We start from the raw sequence: 15,094 nt of genomic DNA, 5'->3' as shown, positions 1-15,094 counted from the left end.
TATTGAAAAGACCAATCCCTAGAGTTTCTTGCTCGTTCTTCTTAGGGAGGTCAGCGTAGTGAATGAGCAGTATCTTAAAAAATTACGTATTCAAGTGTATAAATGATTATTTGACTTTCAATTTAACTTTGAAATTCGGCGATGTCAATTTCTAAGCCGATTATTTGCGTGGCGTTTGGTGTTTTAATGCTTCGACAAGAATTTCAAGACTTTTGAAACGTCTAGTAAAAAATATTGTTTATTTAAAATAATTTAATTAATGTCATAATTTTAAAGAAATAGAATAATAGTGTTGTTTTATTTATGTATTAATATACAGGCTAAATTGCGCTCTCATGTACCGAAGTTCTGGCGGTAGAACCAGTTACGAGTTTCTGCACAGTTTGTAATTTAGAGATAATGCTTTTAGAAGTGTGAAAAGTTGTTTAAATTGCATTTATAAACCTTATTAAAAATATCATTTTTTATCTTCATATGAGAATAAATACAACTGCACTTTAATATAGTTTAGCAATAGCTGTTAACCACTTAGTTCAATATTACACAAGGATAAACAAGGTAAGTTAGTTTTAAAAATATGAAAAAACTAAATAATGTCACGGATTTACTACAAAGTACTATATTTTAATATTATAAACTTAATGTAGTGCAAATTGAAATGTTTTCGTTGTAAAATTAAAAATAAGGTATTTAATTAATATCTATTGTAACTATAGTGAAAAAATAGTGTGGTTTGCATCAATATTAGACATAACTGGTTGAAGACTGTACCACCTCAGTCAACCGTGACCATGGGGCCTATAAAACGTTGGTTTGTTTGAAAAAACAAAAATACGCGATTTAAATCCGGAAAAATAGTTTCATTTCCTAGTATTAGCAATGGTTTTATTGGATCAATGTTTACGTTCTTATACCATCCCTTTCCCGCGCATACCTTACTAACACGCAACAGCGAGATAACGTCATCCGACTGGTGACACATAGCTGACGAACAAGAAAACACTCGCTTCCGCCCAGTTAAAAATTAGCCGACGAAAAGAAACATCTAATTATAAAACAAACGGAATCGGAGTAAATGTGTAATTTTTCAATTTTCGTCCATTATAGCAAAGCTCAATTGAAACTGATCGATTTGAAGTGAAACAATTGACGATAACACGTCAATCGGGGCCGCAATAGTCACAGTAATGATTTGGCAGAATAGTTTTCAAACAAATTAAATGACATTTCGTCTCTATTTCTGGTTAATACTCGATGATTTAAGTAGAAGATTGTAAATGTGAAAGGCAACTATTTGACAAAGTATAAGTAATATATTTAAACGCTCGTTGTGTCTATGTATGATATGCTTCACATACACGCTGAAATAAATACGCATTACAATTTGTTTACTGATAATTGTTTTGATTGTTTTTTTTTTTAGTGCGAGTATCCCATGTGCTATGGAGAACATAAAGGGTTTCTGGAACACCAGGGGCACGTAAATGTAAACCATTCAAAATCGGCTGTCGAAAACTCTGATTACAGCGCACCAATTAAAAAGGATGTATTAAACCGTATTGAAAAAGATTATATTAACTACGGACCACGTCCAGAATTATGTGATGCCTTGAAATTTATTTATTGCCAAAACTACGTCGCTATAAAAGTGTATAAGTATTTTAAACTAAGCATAATACAGAATTCACTTCTACACGGAACACCCACACTAGAATCAGGTTGTAAAAGTTTATGTCCTAAATCGCTCTTACTGGGAACAGAACCCGGGGCACAATATAAACCGAGGAGCTACCGAGTTCGTCGAATCCCAGAACAAATTTCGTTATGGTATGGCACAATAATTTAAAAAAAAAATTAATGACATTTCGTCTCTATTTCTGGTGTGGACGTGGTGGACTATGGCTTAGAACCTCGCCTGTGAGGAGACCCGTGGCCGGCAATGGGTTGATGTTGATGTGCTACCGTATACACAATGACAATTTCACGCACGCTCAATTGCGCACGATTGCTGTAGCACGCGCGATAGAGTATAATGAAAAGCCCGTTATTGACAAAGGCGTCAATCTTACAACTACCCTCTTTATTAACCCTCGGCCCGTCGCGTCGTGCACTTTTACTATACACGAATCGTCGCGTGGGTACTTTAAGGAGAAGTCAAACCTCATATTTTTTTCAAAATTTGGTTTCATAAATAATAAGCAAATATAATTTCAACATCAATATTAAAAATTTGGAAAATTTGTAAATTAAAATGGAATTAAAAAATAGGAACTTAACTTTCACATTTGGAATTCAGGGATCACAAAATAAAAATCTACAACGAAATATAAAACTAAAATCTGTTCTTTCATCTATCTTAAATAATGGAAACAAAATGAAGGATATATTAAAAAATATTAAGCTAAGAAATCAACAAAAAAATACATAAGCTTTTTACAAAGAGAAAGACACAATTTTTCATTCTCTTTGCAGTCGGTACGAAGTATGAATTGGTCATATATATTTTCCTTGCAATAATAATAAATGTTGAGTTTTCTATCTGTTCATCTGGGGCGGTGGATACAACGTCTCTTCGTCGGTACAAACTCTTCAACAAGGCTGCCTGACATGGAGGTACGAATCATTTTTTTTACTGCTCCTCATTGTCAATATCTGCTAACTAGCCCAAAATACACTGCTTTTGGTGTTCTGACACTAATATCGACTTTATATAATATCAATTCAATACAAATTTAAAATACAGTTAATAACGCATCTCTAGCCAGGGCTGGTAACTGTAAAGTTACCTAACTTTGTGACGAAATACTTTCATAGATTTATCAAAGATGGCTACGGCTAAAAAGTCGTTGAAAAACCAAATACAAAGATCCAACAATAAGCACGTACAAAAATTCGTGAGATCCGCTGGTTCGTTCCACAAAGCGCAAGCCACGGTTTGTTAGTAGACGTCGGTTCAAATCCGGTCGGATCTAAGGATTTTTTCTAAGTGTTCGATGGACTGGACCTCAGGACAAATGTACCAGGCCAGGAAATCCCGTGTCTCTCGTTCAAAATTAATATTTTAGGCCATAAGAGAGATCTTCAGATATTTATAATCCGTAATATTTGTTGAAACGAATTTGGGAGGTTGAAGGGAAGTTAGATGCTGGCAGTAAGATGTTAAGATGCTTACTGTCTAGTTTATTAACAAAAAAACTTTCAATTATTATATTGATATATATGGAGAATATAATTATATTAACATAACCACGAATGAAACACATAAATTTCAGGAACCCTTTTTCAAAAACTCGCTCGTCAAAGACAATTCACATTATAGGCAACCCATTGAATACCATCAGGGGTTATGGAGAATATACAGGGTTATTTGCAAACAACTATAACCAATAATATAACCTCCCAGGATCATACTACTAAAATCATAAACGGTTTTGTTCTATGGCTTTTAATAATTAATCAGATTTGACTTTGGTTTTAAATAAAAACCTTGAAATAGATCACTCTAAACAGGGTAAATACCAATCTGATGCAAAATGCAGTATGTGGGGTGGAGGCACCTTACTACCAAATAGAGATGTAAAAAATGTCAAATAGTACAACAAAAACACAGAAGTTTATTTTCGATAAATTTATTATTATATAATTTGTTAACTGCCTCTGTAGCCGAACGGTTACCATGCTGGACTGCCCGCAGAGCTCACGGGTTCGATTCCCGGATCGGGAGAAATATTTGTATTTTTTTAATAATATCAGTTGATGGGACGAACAAGTCGTGCGCCTGATGGTAAGCTACACGCCTGTCCACAACAGTTGCAGTGCCACTCAAAGCTTTCAATCGCAAAGATATGAGGGGCACCGCCACTGCGCTCGTCAACCTGAGACATAAGTTCCATTTGCCTATAATTTCACCAGCACCCTTACCCTTCAAAACACAGTACAGTAATAGATACAGGGTTTTCCTAGTGCGGGGCTATGAGTGTGTACGCGTTATTATTATTATTATCTATTATTGTTATGTTTTATAAAATGTCATGAAACGAAAGTTGTTGTTTATGCTGATAGATTACATATTAATGTAGCGGATAAAGTCCTGCTAGGTTGTTATTATTTTACAAGTAACCTTATATACAATAATAAACAACCTCGAATGAAATACATAATATACGTGTACATTATCTGCTGTCTCCTAGTAACCGCTCACGCGATACATGCAGCCGCAGACGCATACCACACCTAGAGGTGCCGGTGTTGATTTTATACCGATTTATCGGATATCGAAGTTATAACAGGTAAAATAACTAATATTAATTGCTATCTCGGTAACTACTCTAGCAAACCATAAAGTTTTTAATGCCTGGGTCTGTCATTTAAAAAAAATAAACAACTTCAAAAATACGTCACGACAATCGTGTGTGTTATTGTTTGGGCTGGTGATTTCGGTGTTTATTTATTGAAAACATACCGTAAGTAGCATTTCTTAAGTTTACCCTGAATATTAATGTTTATAAACTATACTTTAAGGAGTAATTTCTTGGTAAACGTTAGAACCACTCAAACGGAATATTATCATATTTATCCAAGTACACCAAAAATGTCATTAGTGCTTTTTAAGTGCAGGATTTGCGGTGTATTACTGCATTTTATTTGAGATGTTTTTGTTTGTAGTACGGAGGGTATTTATTTAGCAATGCAGAATAATAATTTTTATTTATAAAAACTTGTATTTAAACTGAATGCTTTTCTAATTTGCGAAACCAAATAGCCGCCATTTTGCGGTAGGAAGAGCGCATCGCGTGAGCGGGTAAACGAATCGTACGAAAACTGCCTTATAAAAAAACTTTAAGAACATTTTGACTTAGATAACATTTACGACATAGGCAAACTAACCAACGATCAATTCAGAAAAAGTTAATGGTGTGAAGTAGAGCCGATAGGCAGGACGATACCATTGGAAAGGTAATAAAATTTTAGGGTTAGCTATTCCAAGTAACAGAACTCAAAGATAGTGTAGCGTAGACTCGCAGTACAGCTCCTTGTGAAAGAGTATGTCCAGAGAAGTACTGCCACCTTACCTACTTCTGCCGCCAAGCAGTAATGTCAGCATTGCTGCGTTCCGGTTTTGAAGGGTAAGGGTGCTGGTGAAATTACAGGCACATAGGACTTGTTAACTTATGTCTCAGGGTGACGGGCATAATGGCAATGCCCCTTAGATCTTTGCGATTGAAAGCTCTGCGTGACAATGCAACTGTTATGGACAGCTTACCATCAGGTGCACGATTTATTCATCCCGTTACTTGAAATAATAAAAAAAACGACGTAATAAAAAATATGCTGTGCGTCATTTGAACTGTGGATTTTGCAAACGACAACGACATCATCTGTTAGGCACAGTTTATACAGCGGACTATATATCATAACAAGAAACTTGAAAACATAGGATATGTGTTGTTAACCATCGCGTCTTGTGAAATCTATGTGAAAATTTTGGCTCATATCTAACGTGACCACTATTTTTTCCTTCAAAGCGGGACGCCTGTAAATTTATTATTGTTTCAAAAACAAGACACTTGTTTATGATAGTTACGAAATGATTAATGATAAAAAAAAAATAAAAAAGAACCGAAAAATTTTGATGTTACAAAAAAAACACTAATCTTTGGTGGTCTGGTGGGCTGACTTTATATTTTTCGGATGAATAAGTTTGATTTAATATGTCAGGTTTAGTTCTTAAATATGAACGTAACTATTGGCATGATTTTTCAATGTTTTATGACACAAGTGTCGTGTTATGTCATAGCGGGATATTTTTAAGTATTTTGGGGACATCGGGACAAGAAGTTTTAAAGCGGGACTGTACCGCTCAAAACAAGACCTATGGTCACGTTACTCATACCGGTCGAAGGATTTCGCAATTGTTACTCATACGGAATTGAACTACTTTTCCGCGTGTAAGTCGCGTAATAGCCTAACGCCTTAAACAGGCCTTAACGTCGTGATAGCCTAACGGTTTAATCTACCGCTACTCAAGCAGAGGCCGTAGGTTCAAATCCTGGCTAGTACCTCTGACTTTTTCGGAACTTATGTGCAAAATTTAATTCGAAATTTACCATGCGTTTTTCGGTGAAGAAAACCCCTGAACGTCGAAGAAAGTTCACGACCCTCGGAAAACGAATGAAGTGCCCAACTCGCATCAGTATGGCGGACTATGGCCTTTAACCTTCGCCTGAGATGAAAGCCGTGTCCAGCAGTGGGATATATAAATGGGTTATAAACAGATTGATGATAAATCGCGTATATTTGTTTTATCAACAAACAAACGTTTTGGACCCTTTACAGGTCACTGCTAACTGTGAATACTGGCGCAGTCAATTTTTTGGTGAAGCATGAGCTGTCTATAAGAATGAATTATATAATTCTTTATTGCGTTTACCATAACGTTACATAGATGGGATAGTAAAAGGCTTATAGCTAAATTAACATCGCATTATGGACCCTGTGTAGGGCACTGCAAATTATAAATTTTAATTAATGAGAGAGGGAGAGAGGAGGTTTTACTTTTTACGGTAGTCTTTATTGCAATAGAATTATGTTTTGTCTTATGTTTACATAATGTTCAAACAAAAAAGCATTAAGAATGATGAAATGGGAAAATATAATATTGTATTATTTATTTATTCAATATTATACATTTCCAATATTGTATTTGAGTGGTTTTTATTATCAATTGAGTAGTATTTATTTTGTTTCTATTTATTTATAATTTATATCAAGATCATTTAATTTAATTTACTTATTTGTGTTATCTGTACTTTTAGTAGTTTTAGGTCGGAAATGTGTCGCTGATATATTCTTGCGAGGAGTAATAAGCTTTTACAAATAACAGGTCTTTTAGTTTTTTAATAAAGCATTTTTCATTGGTTTCTTCCTTGAAGGGATTTGGTAGTTTATTAAATATTTTTATTGACGATGTTGGTAAAAGCGCTATTGGACGGTAATTATTTGGGTTTCTATTATCTTCCTTTTTGTGAATCGGCTTTATTTTAGTCCTTTTTAATAGATCCGGAAAAACACCTTCATCAAAAGATTGGTTTATGAGTAGCGTGTACGGTAGAGTTAACTCATCCGCGCTTTTATTAGTGATGGTGGAAGCTCATCTATACCGTAACTACTTTTGTTTTTCAGCATTATTATGTTTTTGTGAACTTCGCTTTGATCAACAGGGTAAAGAAACATCGAATTCACACATGAGGGCAACACAGGCGCGCTTCTAATACACTGAGGATTGCGCTCCTCACCAATTGAGGCAAAAAAATTATAAAACGCGTTAGATACTTGTTTTGAGTCTGAAATTTCTGTAATGTTTATATTTAATTTTATGGTAAAATTTTCAATGGTTTTCTTTTTATTTTATATTTTCATTAATAATTTTCCGCATTGTTTCTTGAGTTTTTAATCTTTTTTGGTATTTAATTTCTTTGCAAATAGCACAATTATTTTTTTTAATTTTTATTCTTTTTATAGTAAGCCGAAAGCACAGTACTTTTAAAGTTTTGTAAGCGATTTTGGGCACCTCATCGCATATTACGGCAACATGTCTTAATACCTACCGTTAACCATTTGTTTTTATCTTTGTTTGTAGTTTTAGTTTAAGTTTGGGCACATTTACACTAAGTGTATTTATTAATATTCACTGAAAAACGTGGTAATTTTCATTTACATTTTTAGTGTGGGACAACATTTTGCTACAATCTATTTTGGAAAGACTTGATTTAAAGGAATCAGTATTTCTATGATTATACAATCGTTTATACATTAAAATAAATATATATATATATATATATATATATATATATATATATATATCGCACAGGCGTCATTATACATTGTTTTAATTGCAGATGCGCTACCGTACCAGAATTATCAGAGAATCCTAATTCTTCAATAAAGTTAGTGAAAATCGAATCTATGCAAGTTGATGTTAATTTAGTAATACGCGTTGGGTTTTTTTTACGTTACCCAGTAAAACCTCTCTCGGACGTAAGGCGTAATAGGTAATTTCTATTTGGACTATTTGTTAACAAATCAATATTGAAATCGCCTCCTATAATTATATTAGTTTTGGAATATTTTTTGTTATATAAAGTAACATATCCTCTAATTGTTTGAAAAATAGTTTTTCGTCTCTTCTGTTCCAATACATATTAATAAGCAAAATTTTATGTTTCCTCAATTCGGTCGCACAGGCTTCCAAAACATACTCCACCGATATTTTCTCTATCTCTTTCAACTCTTTACTTTCTATTTCTTCGTGTAGGAGTATGCAAACCCCCTCTATGTTTTCTACAGAATAATGCCGCTACATTAAAAGCACAACGTTTTATTAAATCTAATTTCTCCTCGGATTTCCGAGTCATGGCTAACACAGCATACTGTTCTGACCTGCTGATTTTGTTCTAAAAAAGCTTCCAATAGATGTTGTTTGTTGTACAGACTTTGGAAGTTCTGATGAACTATCTTAAAGCATTGTTTGTTGCCTATAGTAGCGAAAGGAACTTCCTGTTATATTATTTATTTCATTTTTATTTTTATGGTCGTCGTATTTATCTTTGTTATATGCTCTATTTTTAGGCTTGGAGTTTGTGTAAATTATATTTTTCCGTCTATTATATATCCGTATTATTGTTGTTCAATTGTATTCGTTTCCCTTGTATGTATAGTTGATTATATCGTATCGTTGCGTGGAGGCCGGTTTTTCGAGCTTTTGTCATTTCTTCTCTTAATTATCTTCTTTCATTTGGCTTCTTTTCATCTAAAATGTGGTGGCTGTTATGTAATAGGTATTTTACCATTCTCTTGCTTATGAGCTCTACAATTAGCGGCCTAATTTTATTCTGATATTTTCCTATCCTACGAGTTTCTTCTATATATCCCATTAGATTTCAATTTAAGGTACTTCGAAATATATCAACGATTCTCATATGTAGAGCGTATTCTGTACCTGGTTCTTTATAGAATTCTTCCATTCCATATATCACTATTTTCATTGTATTTCCTTATTACTTATAATAGTTTCAGAAGGTGTTTGTTTATGTCCCAGCTCTGCAATTTATTTTCTTTTTTTATATTCTCAATTTCTTCTTTAGGCTTCTGTATTTCTGTTTTATTATTTCGATATTTAGCTCGATATTTAGCTGTTTTAAATTATCAGTTTCTTGTTTCCAATGTTGCTTAAATTGTGTAATAGCTCTATTAATTTCAGTTTGGATGGCACTCTGTAGTTGGGTTATCACTGATATGTTATTTTCTTTCAGTTTCTCAGTATTCAGATGATTTAGGGTTTGGAGTGTAGGTTCTGTTTGCGGTTCTGTTTTAGAGGATATTGTTTGGCAGATCGTATGTCGATCGTATGTGATGTCGCTATTCTCGGTATTCGTATGATGATTGATGCCTATGTCTTGAAGGTGATTAATCAATTTATTGGTTATGTTATTATCAAATATAATTTTAGCGCGTAAGTACATATAGTTTTATCTTCACAGTAGGTTGCGCAGCTTTATAGCTTTTAAAAAACTTATGTTTTTTAAAAGAAATTCCGATTTTCTTTCGTATTCCTTAATTTTTATAATCTGCAGTATTTCTGCGCGATGTTATTTTTGAGAATGTCACTTCTATTTCATTTTTTTTCACTTCTATTTGATTTTTCTTCTTGGCTTCAATTGCACAAGTAAGTTTGTTTTTGGTGTACAAGAACATAACGTATTTAGTCTTTAGATTAATCACAGTATTTTTTTAAGCACAATTGTTGCGGAGCGATATAAATAAACGCACAATAGCGCCCCTTCTCATTGTAATTATATTAGTACATTGTAAAGTCCATTGAGGTCAAACGAATATAATTTAATTAATTGTAATACAATTATATTTTAAACTAGTGTTTAATTATTGTAGAATAAATATTACTCATAGTTTATCTATCATGTTCTCAAAAAGCAAGTTATTTATAAAGTTGTAACAGATGTTTTTATTTACACATATCACAAAAGCTTTCTGAAATTAAAATTTTTTATTAACCTACTGTGTCTCACTGCTGGGCAAAAATCTCCCCCAAAATCCTCCTTTGCTCCGTATCAATGACGATTTTCTAACACTTCTTCTCAAACCCATTAATTCTTATTAAAATGAATTTTTTTTTGCCTTTTTAATTCTATAACAAAACCATAAACGTGGATTCAGCATACACATTATCTTTACATACATATATACAAAAATCTTGAACAAAAAAGAGCATTGAGAATTATTAATGAATTTTCATCTTACACGATACCAAGGTACGTAATGGTCTCACATTTTTATTCAAGAAATTGCTTCCATGGCTTGTGGAAATATACAAATTATAAAAGTTTCTCAGCAAGTCAGTGCTGACAACCGAATAGATTGGTGATTCGCTGACAACGACAGATGCGCACAATGATTCATTTTGTCAGCGGGCCGCCAAAGCGCTCTTATTCTCGAAATTGTAATTATGGTGTCTATTTATGAAACTGATAATCACTTTTTTATGATCTCAAACTAGGAAATTCCGTGTTAGTACACGGAACAAGCCACAGCCTGCGTTTTCATTTACCACGTACCACGATTTAACACAAAGCGTGTGTGCTGTGCTGCCAAGGAAACTGTCACCCACTCAGCTTGTCGTCTCACAATCAAGTGCTACAACGCTGATTTTTAGCGGATCCGGCAACAGTGAAACGGAACATAGTAGACGACACTAAAGACATTGGATTGGACACAAGCACATAATTATATTAATTTAAACACAAAACATGAACAGTCTATTCCATTAAGATACAATTAATGTAGTTACCATTTAATAGGTACCATGTCATGCGCAACAAATTACAATGGAAATTAACCCCTTTAACATCCAAATACAAATTAGCGTTAAAAATACAAAAAAATATTTGCGAACCTTTAGAAAATAGCCGACTTAATGAAAATTATAAAGAAACAAAAGGATTTTATTTTCTTTTATATGAAAAAAATTGCCGTTCTCAAATTGAGACAATGGAAACAATGGGGTAAAAAAATTTGTACCAACATTTTGTCGGTGCACAACGACTTGATGCACTTTTTATATTGCCAACGCGCTTACTTATGGTTTAACAGCTATTTGCACATCGTAAGTGTTAAGCCAACTTCTGACCGTAGTGACTAACACCATTGTACTGTAGATTTAGCACCAAAGAAGCTGCTGGATGTAAACTTTAAGTGTTTGTGTCTCAAATAATTACGAGGGATGTAACCGTCAAACTGTGCTGATCTAGCTTCGTGTCATTGGCCGGGAGGTGTAAACGCAGTGTATCAGCTACTGCTAGGTCCAGCTTGTAGCGGAATAAACACACCACCAGATTTAGAAAAGGTTTGATCAGGTGCGATACAAAAGGTTTGATCAGCTTGATCTATCCTGCTGGTAACGCAGGATACCACCGTCAACTTTCTATTTATTCCCAGCGCTTCATCTCTTTATTTTCTCCAACTTTTTTTCTCCTACTGAAAATCGAACCCACGACCTCTAGGCTAGGATGACGATGGGAATTACCATTGAGGTACCTATACGTATGGGTTTTCTTTCGAAATACAGTATGGCCTACGGTGTTATTAGGATTTCTTTTAATGAATATAACTTATTTTTATTTTTCATTTTATGGATATATTACCCTGTATATGTGCATAGTTGTTGGTAATTCGTCCAGATGAACAGGAACTGTCTGTATTGAAGGGAAAATATATTTGTTTTATTATTAGGAATTATTATATGGAGGCATATGCTATATCGCCATATCATATTTTCGTGTTGTTTTAATTTGTCCAAAGAAAGTAAGAAAGTTTGATGGAACGTGGATAGCTGCTGGACGAGGACTAAAGCAGCTGGGTAGTCAATATTGATGTTCCCCAGTGGACAGCCGATGGGTGCTAAAGCCTGTGATGTCGTCGTAACAGCGTGCACGATGAGGATTGTTATTTGTTTGGAATTATATAAACATTCTGGTAGGATTTAGGTTAGGTAGGAAGCTTGAATAAAGAATGAAGGTTTTATAACTAGGATACCTAATTAGCTAGGATAGCTAATAGATATATTTAGATTGTTTGATTTGGATGTGGTCATAGTCTGTCCTTTTAGATAGGTTTTTGATAGATTAAAGCCACAGCCTTCTCGGTGGTTTTGTTTGCTAGTAAGTGATAGCTTCCGAGCAGTGTGTGGCTAGCTTATCGTAAAGGCTGATTACATGTATATGTTGCCTATCATAGTTACGGCACTAGCCAGATATGTTCACCCCTTCAGTTGTGAGGAAGAAGGATATAGTACAGGCAGCTTAGGTTTTGTATTTAAAATTGTAAGAATAATAGTGGGTTGATGCCAAACAGACATGTAAGAGTTCTGGACAAAGCTTTGAAATGGAATATACGTATAGAGTTATAATTATAATATAATCGTCATTTATATTTATGTGGGATGGAAATAAAACGTATAAATTAATTTGATCACTTTTATTTTAAAAATTTGGAAAAAACAACTCGTACGCAACCACCAGTATCGAGAGCCATAGCCAAAGAGAAGTCATCTGTCATCCGTCACCTGCATCCTTCCCTCTCACACTTCATCGTTCAGAAACAAATCTTTCACTCCGTTCACAATCCTACAGTTCGGCCATCCTGGAGTCAGTCTGGCCTCAGACTTCTGAAGTTACACAAAACTAACTTAATACTACAATACCACTTTACTACTTCAATACAAGAAAAAGCATTTGTTCACATAACAGTTGCAAGTTTACGCTACTTTAAGTATTATGTTACTAACAGCAAATAGAAGTTTTACTAATTATAACAAACAACTAAAACAGAATTAAGTATTTCTTATTACACTATGCAAAAGTACTAAAACAATCCCTTTCTAAATCTTAATTACAATGAAAATAACTTTATTCTATATATAACCAATTCTAAGATATTGCCTTTCAAGTCAACATAAAACAAAATAAGTGCCAAACACTCAAAGTCACCACATAGTAAGTACCATAAGATTAATTAGTAAATTAAGAGAGAAACCTGTAAAGAATGAAATAAAAATAAAAAATATTATTTTAAGTATCTGTAAATGTAGGCCACCTTTTCATATATTCTGCACAGGTTGAAGTTATAATCGGACCCTCTGCACCGCTATCTGCTTTCTCTACATTGTATCTGTCCTTCCTTTTTACTTTAGTTACTCGGTAAGGCCCCAGATATTTAGATTTCAGTTTCAAATCTGGCCCAAACTGTGTTCTTTTAATTGCCACCAAGTCTCCCTCTTCATATTTGTTGCTCTCCTTTCTAAGCCTATCATACTGCTGTCTATTCTCTTCTTGGATTTTCTGAATTTGTTCCCTTGCCTTCAATCTCAATTCATCTCTGTCTTCTTGATACATCTCTGAGCTTTCCTGTTGTAACAAATTTTGGAGTTCCATATCTTCTTTGTTCTTCATTTTCCTGCCAATCATCAGGTTGAATGGACTTGTGTTTATACTTCTCTGGTAAGTACTATTAAGCGCTCTTTGTACTTTACTTACATGTCTATACCATAAACCTGGTTCCTGTAAACATAACTTTGTTAAGACTGGTAAAAGAATCCGGTGGATTCGTTCCACCTGGCCATTACCACGAGGTACACCAGTGGTTATTTCAACGTGTTCTATTTCCTCATCTTCACAATATTTCTTGAACTCATTGCTTGTGAAAGCTGTACCTTTATCCGTTATTACTCTATTAGGATTACCAAACACTTGTTGATGGATATAGAGTTTTGATAATGTCTCCTTAGTAGTGGTTGATTTTGTTGGAAATAGCCAGACAAATTTTGTGAAAGCATCAACAATGGTCAGAATATGATTGTACTGCTTCTTGGTTAAAGTAAACGGTCCAATGTGGTCCAAATGTAAAGTATGTAATGGCATGGTTTCCTTCTGTATGGGGTTTAGAAATCCTTCCTGCTTTCCACATTTCCGAGATGCTAGAATGCAAGGTATACATGTCAACAAATAATCATTTATCTTCTTATCTGCATCTGTTATAAAATACTCTTTTGCAATAAGTTCTTTCATTTTTTTGCTAGAAAAATGGCCATTACTATGTGTTCTCCTTATAATCTCCTTCTCCATACTTCTTGGTATAACTAGTAATTTCTGTTCTCCCTTGTATAGAATGTTGTTTTCTAACCAATAATCTTTGTAAGCACATCCTTTTAAAATTTCCTTTATAGCCTTTAGCCCTTCATCCTGATCCTGTGCCTCTCGGATTTGGTTATGAATGCTGTTTACCGTTACTCCAATAAAGGGATTTCTGCTTAGTGCATCCACATGCCGCATGCTTGTGCCAGCACGATGTTCTATCGTGTAATCATACTCCTGGAGTAGTAGAACCCACCTTGCAACTCTCGTTACCAAATCTTTTTTTTTTCATAGTCATTTCAAATGCTAAACAATCGGTTACGATCCTGAATGGAATTCCAATTAAACATTTTCTAAATTTTTTAACACCTACTATGGCCAAAGCCTCCAACTCATAACTTGTGTACTTCTTCTCGGCATCAGATGTTTTTTTGCTCATGTAATATACTGGGTGTAAACAATTGTCATTTGGATCTCTCTGCAGTAAAATGGCTGATATGGCAACTTGACAAGCATCTGTGTGCAATTGTGTTTCTAAGGCCGGATCAAAAATTCTCAATACAGGGTGTTCCGATAACTTCTGCTTTAATGTCTGAAAAGCAATTGTTTCTTCTTCTCCAAAATGAAAATCTTTATTTTTTTTTCAACAGATCCGTAAGAGGTCTAGCCATCATAGAAAAATTCTGTATAAATTTCCTGAAATAGGAAGACAGTCCAATAAAACTTTGCAACTCTTTCTGGTTACGTGGTTGGGGAAATGTCATAACAGCATCTGTCTTTTCTGGTGATGGTTTAATAGTGTTGTGTTCTATTATGTGCCCCAAATACTCAACTCTAGTGGTCAGTAATTCGCACTTCTTCCAGTTTATCTGTAAACCATACTCAGCAGC

Source organism: Hyposmocoma kahamanoa, unplaced genomic scaffold (genome assembly GCF_003589595.1).
Source record: "Hyposmocoma kahamanoa isolate Upper Pololo Valley unplaced genomic scaffold, ASM358959v1 190, whole genome shotgun sequence".
Taxonomy (NCBI): Eukaryota; Metazoa; Arthropoda; class Insecta; order Lepidoptera; family Cosmopterigidae; genus Hyposmocoma; species Hyposmocoma kahamanoa.
This window is presented reverse-complemented; position numbering follows the sequence as displayed.